Here is a 13,989-nt window from a genome sequence, read left to right on the forward strand (position 1 = left end):
TGTCTAATGGGGTCCAATACAAACCGTTGGATTAAAAAAACCCCCACAACTTTCCATGTTTTTATTCAGAGCCTCAGGGGTTATGCCATCCAAGCTTACTGCAGTCTCTGTCATATCTTGTACTTTGTTAAAAAGTTGACACATTCTAGGTTTTTCACCCTCCTTGAGGAGATACAATTGTGTATTGCACATTTCTAGGGTTCCAAACATGTGATCTGTTGGTGGCAGATTTCAAAACCATGAACAACCCATGTTCCAAGAATCACACCAGCAACACAGAAGGCAGCCAGCTGCAAAGATCTGAAACTGCACTTTCTGCAGCTCATCACCGGCTTTGGTCACACTAAATTATCCTTTTAAACACATCTTCTACCAAATAGAAAACTGTGTCAAACCATGATTAGACAAAGTCAGGTAAACATCACTTTCTTTAATCCCTATTCCAGACATTTTGGCTTAAATCACTGCTCTGAATATTAATATCTTTCCAAAGTGCCCAGAGGATGTAGGAAAACCTTTCCGTTTGTTTGGAAGATAAGTTTACTGACCCACTAACACTTTACACAAAAGAAGTTTCAGTCCAGGAAACCTTTTTTAATGCTTCAACACTATATATTACTGGACCTGACATTACTGCTTACACTCCTTTCAAGAATTTCACCCCAGAAAGTTCTTATGTGCTCTGACCTGTAGAATTAAGTAGCACTTTCTTAAGACTATTATAAACACTTATTTTAGATGTTGCTGTTCTAGAAGATGAATAAATACCACAGAAGGTTTTTTTGAGATAAGCTTTCCTTTTCTCTCCCATGCCTGACACTTCCACACTAGAAGTAAAATATAGCTGAAACACAAAACTGTCAAACTGAGAGTTAAAAAACTAAAGTTGGTTCAGATGTTCGAATTCCTTCATATATGAAAATATATATTTGTACTTTGTACTATAAATACCCATGTCTCCCTTTGTAGCATATGGAGGAGAAAAAGAAAAACAAAACAGGAAAACCTCTAAGAAAATTTTAGAGGAATAATCAGGTTTGTGCTTTGGTTTCTTTTCTTTAATTATTGTTATTTTTAATGACTGACATTTGTCTTATGGTTCATCAGAATTAAGCAGATCACCTTTCTGGTCAACAGAAAGAACACAAGGAAATATCTTTTTCTGGTTTTGGAAGCCAAACCTTAGTTTTATTTTTCCTGCAACACTTAATACACTTAACTGAAGACTAAAACATGTTTTTGTTCTTCTAATGAAAGCTCATTCCATGTTGCATGTCCATGGATTAGGACAGCTTTCCCAATAGCTGAGTCACAGCTGGTATCTTTGACTACAAGAAGGGACTGAGGACCAGTGAGCAGGATGGTGTTAGCCACAATGTACAGAGTTGCTGACAACTGCTTAATTCAGGCCAGTGCTCAGATTGCCCCAGTTCATTCTGGAGATCAAACACCATCTAAGGAGCTCTTTGTTTGCTCCCTGTGGCTGGGGCTCAGGAACTGAGGAGCACAGTGAAAAGACATGCATAGCTACGAGAAAACTTCCATTTTTATTACAGATTTTTACCTATGTACCATAAAATTGTTATGCACAAGCCTGAAAACACATTCAACATGACTCTTTAAATATCCAGAAATAACTATTATTTGCTTCATTTGAAAAGTAGGAAATCACAAAGCAGTCACTGTTCTATGAAGCAGAATCTCCAGTAAAAATTTCCCTTAGCCATCATCGGACTAATTTTTTTCTTCTGAAAACGAAAAAAAAAAACCTAAGCCCTCTTCCCAAAAGCATTACAGAGAAAACACATCCATCATTTAGTAAGAAAACTGGGTAAAATCCAGAGCAAATATTTTTAAAAAAATTTTAAATACGAGTATTTACTAGCTGTGCTATGCAAAGCATTGATTAGCCAGCAGGGCAAAGGTGTGACAGTATTCTAACAAAACTACTTCTGAAGGATACAGAGAAGAGGTGCTAACAATGCAGATGCCAACAAAAGGAATTTAAGCAGATTTTCTTTTCAGCTATGTAAGCTGTAGTATGATCATTCTTGTGCCTAAAATTTGAGGGGAGTGTGAAAAAGGTTTATTTCTTGAGTGAGGTCCTAGGCAGCTGAGCATAAGGGGTACCTTTATTCCTTTTCTGAGAGGCACAAGGGGACCACCTAAAGGCACAGTGTTACCTTGCCCACAGTAATCTACATGACATTCTTTCGTTTTGAAGGCATGGCCTACAGCAGGGTAGTACAGTGGTAGGATAAGCTGCAGCTTACATAGTGCACAGCCACCAGAGAGGGGCAGGTGCCAGGTCTGGTGTTTGGCTCTTGGGATACTTATTTCTTGCTCCAGTTCTCTATCCTGCTAGCTAAACTCAAGTCTCAAATTATTAAAAATAAATAACTTTATGAGTATGCATTTGGTGCTCTGTCCTTACAGCTGGGGAAGGGAATCTGACCATTGTCATGATTAGTCATTGGGAAAAGTAGGCTTTATAAAATCTTTCAATTTAACTGCTCCTTCACCTCCATGGCTCTGAGCTACTTTAGTCCCACAAGTGCTGATCCACCTGCTGGTTGACTCTTACCTTTTAGCCCTGGCTCTTCCCTTCAAGCCGTCTCTAGATCCTTGTTCCCATAGATTGATCATACAGGGTTGTCCATGAACCTTATCCTTACACTCCAAAACCATGGACTTGCTTAAAAAAATTAAATAACTTTTTGTAGGAGAGAAGAAGGTGGCAAAAAAACTTAAAACCAGCAATCCCCATGGGAAAAAAAAGTTTAGAAATATCCATATTCCCTCAGCTGGAGGAGATTATATGTACAAATAACACATTCATAATGAACATAAGTATTTATAAATATGAAGTGCTGTTTTGGTAATTTTAACTCAGCCTTCATTAATTTCTAATGTATACTTCTCTGCAGTGAGATGCCCTGTAAACAGAAAGATGCGTTGCAACATAGATAAAAAACCTCATGTTTTCTGAGCAAGCTGCAAACCCAACAGCTGACTCCCATGAGAGCCATGCTCTCAGATTTATGCTGTTGAGCACTGGCAAATGGCCCCGTGAATGGGTGCTGTGCTTTAGCAGGCTCCTACTCCCAAAAATTCTGTCTGTGGCACTCCTGGAAAAAATAATTCCATCACGAAGGAACTTCAGTCTGTAGATGGGTGCAGCCTGCCTTGAATGATGATACAATGTAGGTATGTCCTATGTGTAAAGTTAGTGGATTTTGCTGTCATTGCTGTAGCTGCACTAATGAGCAGAGAACTCCCAGGTGTCAGGGAAATTTGCAGCTGGATCTCTCCTAAAAGGAACAGGATATGCCACGAGGCAGATGTTTGCCAAGACAAGACAGAGAGGGGAAATTTGCAGCTAAAGGGTACCTTTGGAGATTAGCAAATGAGTGGTAAAAATCTGCTGAGGTGCTCTTTGAAAACCCAGAAGATGAGGGTGAGTGGCTACATGGGACTTGTTTTAGTGGAGCTGAAAATATTTCCCAGCCTATATGAAATTCCCTGACCCTGCCCATTGCTAAAGGTCTGGCTTTTTAAATGTGGGAGATGTGAGGAGTGGAAAACTGTGAGCAGACCTGAAGTAAACCAAGAATTCAACAGGAACTGAAGCAAAATAAGCTAGTTTTCTTGGGCATGAGATGGGAGGCCAAAGGTTCTAAAGGCATGTTTGGAAAACTTAGTATTTTTAGAATCCCTCAACAGACCACATATATTAACATTTACTGAAAAAAATATTCTCCTAGCAAAATAAAGTTTTCTCTTAAAGTGACCACATTCAAAAGCATTATTTAGACCCCCCCACCAGGTACTACCTTTCCCCCTGCCACCCTCCCTTCCAGTGTCTCACATGCTACAAAGCAGAGTTCTAGTTCAGCAACTGGTTCCTATCCAGCTTGTATTAGTGCAACTCAGCTATTAGTACTGTCCTGAAGAGATTAAGTAAAAAAGCTTGAGGTACATAGCTCATCAAAACTGGTGACACTGCCCTCAAATGAACAATGCAATATTCCTTTTTCCAGCCATGGTTTTACTTTCATCACTAAAATACCACTGATAGTATAGTAGTTGTACAAGCTTATTCTCTACCCAGTTACTCCAAGGTAATGTAATTTAACCAAGCAGAAAATGGTGAAAGTCTACCTGCATCACTGGAAATGGAGCTTAATGACTTTGAAATTATTCTGTTTGAATGAACCCAGACTCTCACCAAAGAGAGAAGGGGAGGAATAAATCAGTCAGCAGATCAGAGTTACAAGGAGAATCTGGACATCTGCAGGCTAGCAGAAGTTCATATTTAAGCTTCTAAATTCATGCCAGTCACTCATGAAATAATCAAAAGCAACATCAGAAAATAAATTTATTGTGCTTTTAATTGCCTTTTTTCATTACACAACTTTAGGTAAAATTAGTAAAGATGTCTAAAAAAATGATAAGCATTTAATTAATTTTTCAGACTTCTGAGATTTTGTGCTGTAAGAGGCAAGTAGAGAGTTGCCTTTAATTTTTTCTTCAGTTGTACTGAGTTTTTATAGAATTGCATCAAGAAGGTTGGTGAGTCCCCTTTTCCTAAATGGACATCAATTTATTGTTGATATTAAACAGAAATTATATTGCATATATTTAATGAACCCTATGCTGATTTGATTGATTATTTTTCCTGATTGTTGGGTGTTGGGCTACAACCTGACCAAGAATATATTTTTTTAATCACTGTAAAATGTTCAATTTTTTAAAGTATATTTTACATAGGATGAATCTGTGTATATATCTGCTATCATAATCCATGTACACAACACATAAAACAGCAATCTTTCCACAAATTTAAATAAACAAGATCATGGTCATGTTGCATTAAGAGTTGCACAATCAGCTCCCAGTTTTCCATATCATGAGCACATTCTCTCCAAAAAACAGCTTTGTTTAGATATATTTGGTTTTCAAATATTTAAGTTACTATTTTCATGCTGTTTGTTTCCATACCTAAGCACTGATAAAACAAGACCTATTATTTATTGAATTACCACTGAACCTAAAAGTGCATTTCTTCCTTTCTCAAGGTGTGAAGCTAAGCATTCTTTCATAGCTATGACAGTTTCAACTTCAATGACATTTTCTTAATTAACCAGAACAGGAAAATTCATGTTCTGCATGAAAATATCACAAGTCTTTTGCAGCTTTTTTTTTTCTCCCTCAGAGGAAGCTGATTTTCTGAAAGGAAGAATCTCCTCCTATGGCATTTGTTATTGATCAAAGTGAAATTGTTTTCTTTGTTTTGTAAAGGGTATATATCCCATGGAACTGTCAAAGCTATTTTAAAGACTGAAAATTATGGCATGCCTGATCCTGTCTGTCTGAGACCATAAATTATCAGCATCCTAAAAGCTCTCTCATCTCAGAAAAGGACAGCTAACAATGTTGTCTTAAGCTACAGGAGACATCAACACAGCTGATTTCTTCTTGCAAAGAGTTCTGTTACAAACTTTTTGCTTGTTTTTTAAAAAGTCAAGAAATTATCATTAACTTGTGATTCCCAAGCTTTGACAGAAACTGCATGTGATTTATAATCAACAAGTTCTCTGAGAGGGACCTTAAACTATGCAGTAAAACTCCATGAAGGGAAATTTATCATTCATCAAGGATTACTCTTCCCTCAAGACACATGATGAGGGAACAGGGGCAATTAGGGAATGAGAATTACTGTGTCGCTTACCAAACAGAATTATTCTAGGGATTCTTGAATTGGACACCAGGGAGCAGCTGAACTTCACATACGCTTGTGGACCTCAAGAGAGCCTGTTAAAATTTCACTGTAGTTAAAAATGGCCAAGAGTGGAAAAAATAAACTTAAGCTGCAAGGAATGGAAATCCTAGGGACTCTTGGCGGTTGTTTAATGATAAATGGAAACTTGGCAAAATTAACAAGTTTATTTAAAAAAAATATTACTTCTGTGATCATTACATGGCACACCTAATGGTTTATTACTCACAGGAAATGGAAATCTGACATTGCACAAAGCCCATTGTGTTTCATGTCAGGGGGCACTCAATCACTGCATGACTCATGAGACACTGCAATGTAGAAATCTGACACAGAATAAGGATCCTGGGGCTCAGCTCAGTGTGCCTCTGAGAAGACACCTTTTTTCAAAGCTGAGTGCTTCAGAAAATCTGTCTGACAAAGGGAATCCAGAGCTGTCTGCCAAGCGGTGAAGACTTGTGCTAACATATTTCTTCTTTTAAGCCTAAAGCAACATTTAAAATACAAAGATCTCATAATGACGGTGTCAAACCCAATGCAAGTCCAACATCTGCACCTAAGGAAACTGTAATTCAGCAGCAGGGAATACAGTAAGTTGGGAATCTGATGAACTTCAAGTTGACATGTACTGGAGCACTCTGTTAGGACTCATTCATCCCTCAGATAATTAGCACTTGGTTTGTAAGGGCCTGTTACTCACGAAAAGCCTCTGATTACAGGTCAGATTGAATATTCCCAGCAAGTTTGACAGCTGATAGGAAAACCACTCTCCTGAAACCTGTACTATACTTAAATGACTTGAGAAGATATTATTCTAAAGCTGCTGCTTTGATACATTTTAATGGTAAAAAGGCTGATGGCTGCATCTGTGAATATACTTCAGCACACTGGAGCATGTGCTTCCAACTCCAGAACCACAGCTCTGGATCCCTGATTTCAGTTTTTACTGCTCCCTGCAGTCATCTGCGGACTACACAGTGACCAACTCTAGACCTCTTGGGCATTCAGATTTCTACTGCTGACTGTTCTCATCATAACAGAGCATGACCTGGAAGCCCAGATCTTCAGGAACACTAGACACCTGGCTCCCCTGCCAAAAGCTGGACATCTGATGAGTACACCCAGGACATACATTGAGCTTTGTATAAAACTTTGCCAGATAAGCTGGCAAAGTGGTGCCTTCCCCACTTCAGTGACTTCTAAACTCATCCACTTAGGCAGAATAAGAATTGTAAAAGTAAGAGCTAGAGCTAATCAGCTCCCTTCCTAACAAGGATTCAAACTCACATGTTTTCCTTGACAGAAAAGCAGCCTAATTACCAAGCAACAGGCAAAGTTGAAGCATGATGATGACATTTCTCCAGCAAGAAAGGCTTCACAGAAGCCAGAAGTATTCATCCATTAATAAACCAGAGGCTGTGTCATTAAATGTACTTCAGATGGATGCAGTGCCCAGCTCTCAAATGCTAGAAAACCTCTGCTAGTGTTTGGTAACAAATAGTAATCAGCTGAGAGTTATTTTCTTTCCCTCTACTGCAGAACTAAGATTCTCTATTATACCAGAAAAACATGCATGCAAAGTTCAAGGTCAAAGGACAAATTTAAAGGTTAGAAGTTGCAGTACAGTCTGTGACAGCAGAGTCATTTCAATTTACCCCATTTCTTCCCCAAATAATTTGATTCTGTTTTCCTTTGCTACTCTCCTTATACACATACATCAACAACATAGTGCCCTCGGCGTAACACCCCCTACCAAGAGAGGCAAAGTTTTCATTCCTCATTACTATCTGTCCCCATTAACTTCATCCTTTTTTTCCAGTTTTGTTCCAAAACATAAATATCAACAAGCTGATTAACTCATTTTGGATGCAGAGAAAGTCGGGCTCAGAGCAGACCTGGCCAGAGCAGAATGGTTTTTTCTTCCTTCTTTTCTACCAGGGCAGTACATCCATGTATGAAACTGGAGAAGCCCTGCAGAACATCAGGCTGTAAAAAGCAGCACCACTAGAACTTCAAACAGAGCTCACGTACCCATTCAAAAAAATTGACAGTGCTACTACAGCTTATGCCAGACAAATGGAGAAACTGACACACAAGTCAACTAAATGGACACATCAGCAAAGAAATACAATAGCAGAGAACAGATCCAAGAGAAATTTCTTGATGTCATAAACTTCCAATTAATCTGAGGACTATCCTTTCTTTCTCCAAAGCAATACTTGAATTAATTTGGTTAACCAATCATCTTGAGCCACCTCTGTAATGCCATGAATCTGAATCCATTCCAGAACAACAGGAATATCACACAAGCACATCATCTCTTATTTAATCATGACATAGGAAGAACCAAAAAGTATTTCTCTCTCTGTTAAGCTAACTCTTTATGGCATTTGGTTGATGCAGAGAATTCAAGTCTTTTTGAAATAATAGTGCCAAGTTATATTTGGCTCATCAAGTTTCATACCTCTTGGCTCGAGAACTCCCTTGACAACTGACCTTCTGTTGGTTCTCAAATTTAAAGACTGATCTTATCTTACATATCCATGAAGCAGATGGAGATGAAAAGTTATAGTTTTTAAAGGAAAAGATGGTAAAAATATATTATTTTGGAATTACAGGAAGTTAATTTTGTTTGTGCATTATTGTTTAATTACTAACTTTTATTATTATTATTACTACTACCATGATTTTATTCTTGCTGCAAGTTCCCCATACTTCTCAGGCTGCCTAGAAAGCACTTACTCTGACACTTCCCCAAATGCACCCGTGACAAGAAGCACATCATAAAGCAGCTTGGTTTTGCAAGACCAATTCTGGGTAGAGAATTTGATTTTAAACAAATGTTGTGTCCTAGAAACAGACACACACAGAGATCCAGCCCATACATGCCACGTGTGCACTATGTCTCAAAGAAAATCTAGCACCTAGAGGGCAGGCTAACACTGGCAAAATAACACTTCACACAAAGTGCACCTTCTAAGTGCACGATCTTCCAGAATATGCTGTGCCCAACACTTTGCAGTCTCTCCACCCAGTCTCTCTTTATGGCTTTAAGTTTCATTTACATATAAATCACCCAAAGGAGTAAATGCACATACCTGGAAAGCACAGGACAGCCAGTTCAATGTACACACTTTGCTCTCAGTTATGGTCACAGCCTAACTCCAGCAGTAAGATCTCAGCTCTGTATTGTGCAGTTCTTCATCTGAATGCATAAAAGCTCCTTCACTTTTACTAGTTACTCTAACATTACTTGCTTGGATATCCACAGTTATAGTCATTTCTGGATTTTGGGAAGGAGGAGCTACTTGAAAAATACCCACAGTTAAAAAAAATATGTCATTTGTGTTACTTTACTGGGCAAACCTGTCACAGGATTTTCAGTACTGGCTGCACAGGCTTGCATAAATGGCACAAAGAATATTAAGCATTTTTCTCTGATCGCCAGCTGCTGTTTCCTTTCCCTGCTTCTCTCCTTGTTCCCACACAGAATCCCACTGGGGTCAAATTAGAGGAGGGCTAGATAAACAGATAATCATAGGTTTACCAGGTTCACCTCAGACTTGGGAAACCTATATTTTTAATCCAGTATGTGTTGCTAGCCTTTGCTGCCACTTGATCTATCACTTAATTTCCATTTCTCTGGTTGCCCTCTGCCTGTTTCACCTGGTGAGCTTTTGCTATTCTGTTTGCCCATGGTAGAGTCACATCCCGGTCCTGTTCCCCCAGCAAAGGGCATCTGGTGCTGCTGGGACCTTATTTATGTTACACTCCCTCATTTCTGCAGAGTCCCTCCTGCGTAGCACCGAGAGGACTCACCTGTCCTGCCCTGGGAATGCCAGAAAGGCTTTGGGGGAGAAGAAGCAGCACTGTGACTGAGCTGCCACCCCCTCCCTGCGACACAGCCAACATGCACAGTGTGCTGCAGTCACCCACTGATGACTCAAAGCTAAAGCAGGATCAGAAAGCAGAGCTGCACTTCCCAACTGGCAATTTGAGCATTTTGCAGCCTTTTGTAGGAATGGCCTCACAGTGACTTTTGAGGAATAAGATATTATAAAAACACCAGAAGAAAAATAATATATGCTTGATTGGAGGGGAAGAAACCCCTCTATATTGCATCATAACTTCCCAGGTCTCCTTTATTTCATTCATTGTCCTCAGAATTAAATGATACTCGTTTAAAATTACTAGGTTCATGAAGCATAATGTAAAATTAAGGGGTATGTCAACTTCAAATACACAGTTCTCCATCACAGCAATTAATTGCTGAAATTAGTCATTGTTTCATAAACTGAAAGCAAGTAAAATATATGTTTGCAATTGACAAAAATGTCAACAATATCCTTTAATTATTTTTCCAACTAAGTCATTAGTATTTTCTTTACTCTTACAAAGACACATTCTTCATAGTATGGTATTAGCTTGCAGATATCACCACCTCTGCTTCCCAGGTTGACGCCTTCCCCTTTTGTTCTGAATAAATAGCACTAAAATACAGCAATTAAAAATAAAGGCCACCCTCAGGCTGTACATGAGTGGCTCCAGATTTACCTCAGCATGAATAAAAGCAGAATTGTGCCTACCTTTCTAACTAGGTTCAGATTATTTTCTTCCTTTATTTTGCCTGTGAATATCATGGGGCCATAATGAAGGCAAGCCATGTTTCTCAATCGAATGGTAGGAAGGAATCATTATGCTATATTTTCTTACTTTGTGGTGGTTTCAGTAGTTCATTAGTTCCTGACTGCTCCAGACACGCAGGGACTGAAAAGATGCTCTTTAGAGAGAATGCTCTGCCCCTGAGAACATCCATGGGTTAAGAACATGCTCTTACTTAATGCCCACAAAGTGTCACTCTGAAGTCAATTACCAATGAGCACAGACAGGTCATGTGCATTCAAGCATTATAACTCATTCATTTTGCTACTTGTGATCTTGTAATATTGACTGACTCAGAGCTTTTTGACCCTTCTAAAGCCGCTGTTAATGAAAATGAGATTTGACCCTGTGAAATTGGAGCTTCAGCTGGTTCTTTCATAATACTTTTCAAAATACTTGTTCTTTCAAAAATGCTTTAAGTCTGAAATAATTAATTGGAAGTAGCTTCATTTTCCAAACCTTATAGCAATATCTAGGTGAGTAAGCCTTGCTGTGGTTTTTAGGAAGTGGCACCACATACACTGACTCTCCATCCATGGTGTTTTACAAAGCAGAGGTACCTTTTAAATGTAGCTGCTGCTGGGCACTGCAAAGTCTGTGCATTCGTCCTCCATGGTTGCTTGAGAAGCCTTACCTTGCACCAGGTCTGTCTGCAGCTGCTGGTGCCAGGAGTGCTCCTTTGCACTGACAGCCCCCCGAGCCTTAGCGAAGCTCCCACTCCACAACAGTCTGGGGAGGAAGAGAGAGAAACTTCCAGTGAGCTTGGACAACATGAAAAAATTCAACTCAGAAACACTGTAATCTTTCAGCCACTTCATTTAAGCTGTGAACTGCAATAACTTAAAGGCAGCTAGATGGATGCCACACTGAAGCAGCAGCTCATCCCCAAGTCACTCACAGCACAAGCACAGATCCAACACCCAAATAAATCCCTGCAGCCCTGCCTCTGGGAACTCATATCTCACTAAGAATCCAGAGGTTTCAGAATTGTAAGGCACTGGTATTTTGTCCCCTCTAAGCTATGCTATATTTTGGTGTTACTATGAATAGCTTTAAATGAATACACATCAGCTAAGGGAATTCCATTCCTAGACTGCTGGAAGGGTCAGGACTCTTATTTCAAAATTAATTAGTGAACATTAATTACTCAACAACAGTCATGAAACATTTAAAAGGAAAATGAATATCCAGACATACCATTAGTAAACACATTCCTGAGGAAATTAATTAATTATTGTTTAATTACTGGTAAAGAAATTTATTAGTTGCTGAACATTCATTACATAAAGCACCACTTTTAAATTGCTGGTGCAATTCATAATTTAAATAACTACTTTTATCTATGTATTTATTTTCCAGTGTTAAGTGGATTGTTTCTCATTAAGAGTAGAAGATAGTAAATGCTTTATACATGGGATTGATTGCTATTCTGGTTTGACCCCAGGTGCAAGCCTGGCATCTTAGATACCAAGACACAATTCTTAGCACTCTAGAGTTAAAAAGCAGTTTTCTCATGTGATAGCAGAAAGCCATTTCTGTCATCTGTACAAACCAATACTGCCCATTGACCGAAGAAATAGGTACTCATTAGCCAAGGTGTCCTGAATATTCAGTAGCTGATACAAGGAATTGCATCAAAAACCAGATTTGAACCCAGGCTTCTTGCCACAGATTTCTGCCCCTTTCATAACTGAGATGACTTGAGCAAGAGCACCAGGAATCCTTTGTCGCCTGCACAACCAGCCCTCAACCATGATGATACTCCTTTGAGAGAGTGTTACACTGAGTAATAAAATAAATCTTACTACTATTTCTGTGAGCAGTTTGGGGACTGGAAAAGCAATACTTATTTTGGTGTGTTTGCACTTTGTGAGGTGTACTGATGATTCTCATGTTCTGCCTAGGAACAGAAAAACAGTAGTTTCTCCCAAGTCTTTATATGGAACAACTTCTAAGGACAAAGTTCAAAATGGTTGCATTTAGCATCAGACTATCCAAACCATTGGGAATAACAGTGGAATACAGCAGTCACTGAGGAATGCATACAATTCCTCAGTTTTCCAAAGCATATCTGGTATTGCCTAAGGTTTCCTTCCATCTGCTTAAAGGGATTTAAAAGCAGCTTGACTCCTACTAGGCTTAATTACATTTCTTATCTTACAGATCTCCAGTTATGACTTTTTTCAAAATTCTCTGCAATTTCAAGATGAAGCAGGAAGAAAAAAAATGTATTTGCTCATGACCCAGATTGCTTGGTTAAAAAAAAAATTCTCCTGCAGTTTTTTAATTGGAACCATCTGTTATTGCTTGTCTTTCCTGGGAAGAAAGAAAGATTTAAACTTGGTCTAGGTGTCATCTATATGTAGCATGAAAAGTTAGAGCTCTAAGCTTGGGGTGGAAAGGTGTTAGGACACATTGCAGCTAATATATCAGATACCAGCATTTTTATTAGAAAGAAGGAAAAACCTTGTGAAAATTCTAGAATAAAATTTAAATTTTTTTCCATTTCATTCTTTGCTGAAAATGTTTTGGTGGTTTTGTTACCTTTTTTTTAATCTCTTGTGTAGTGAGGGAAACCCAATACAATGCAACCCTCATATCTTTAGGTTTTTGGAAACATTCCAATTAATTTTCCTTTCCAGGCTGAACAAAAACCTCTTCTAGCATATCCAGGCACTCACCCACCTTGATGATTTACCTCTGAAGTCCCTCCAGTTAATCAGCATCCTTCCTATACTGGGAAGGCCCAAGATGGACATTACCCTCCAGATATGGTCTAGCAAGCACTGAATAGAGGAGATCAATCTTTCACCTCTGCCTACTGTCTGAGCTTTTGCTAGTGCATCTCAAAACACAGTTGAAATTTGATATTCAGATGTAAAATATGCCATAGTCTACGGTAACCCCATTAAAAATAGATAAGAAAATTAGCTAGGACAAAAATATTACATTAACTTCTTGATTGTATATGAAATTGGACCACAAAGAGGTGTAAAAACAGTCAAGGCTAAAAATGTATCCATTTTCAGATCAGGAAATATTGATGCAAATAAATTCCATCCCAAGGTGCAAAGATGCAATCATCTTTGGTGGTTTACAGCTAGTACCTCAATGCTATTTCTGAAATTATACTATTGTTCATTTCCTTTATTCATGTCTACTTCCCCTGGAGATGATCAGCTACTAACACTGGGGCCATTGAAGTAGAATGGGAGAGAGAGGGGTTGGTGGGGGGGGCATGCTTAGATCAAGTGCATAAAATTATTAAAACTAATAATAAAGAAAAAATGTTTCCTGCATCCATAAACAGGAAAAGTTAATAAAATAATTTAAAGTTTAATTTGCTTGCATTGGAGAATCATGTTTTTATAGATTTGCTATTAGATTACTAGATTAGATCTATGATCACTTAGCACTATTTGTCTTTAGATCTCTTCCTTTCTGGTCTCATTAGCAGCATAATACTGAATTTTTAAAAATATACACTGTATATACAAAGCTATCACACAAGGATATTGTGTTTAAAAGGTTCTTCATAGAAACTTCTA

This window comes from Camarhynchus parvulus, chromosome 7 (assembly GCF_901933205.1).
Source record: "Camarhynchus parvulus chromosome 7, STF_HiC, whole genome shotgun sequence".
Classification (NCBI taxonomy): Eukaryota; Metazoa; Chordata; class Aves; order Passeriformes; family Thraupidae; genus Camarhynchus; species Camarhynchus parvulus.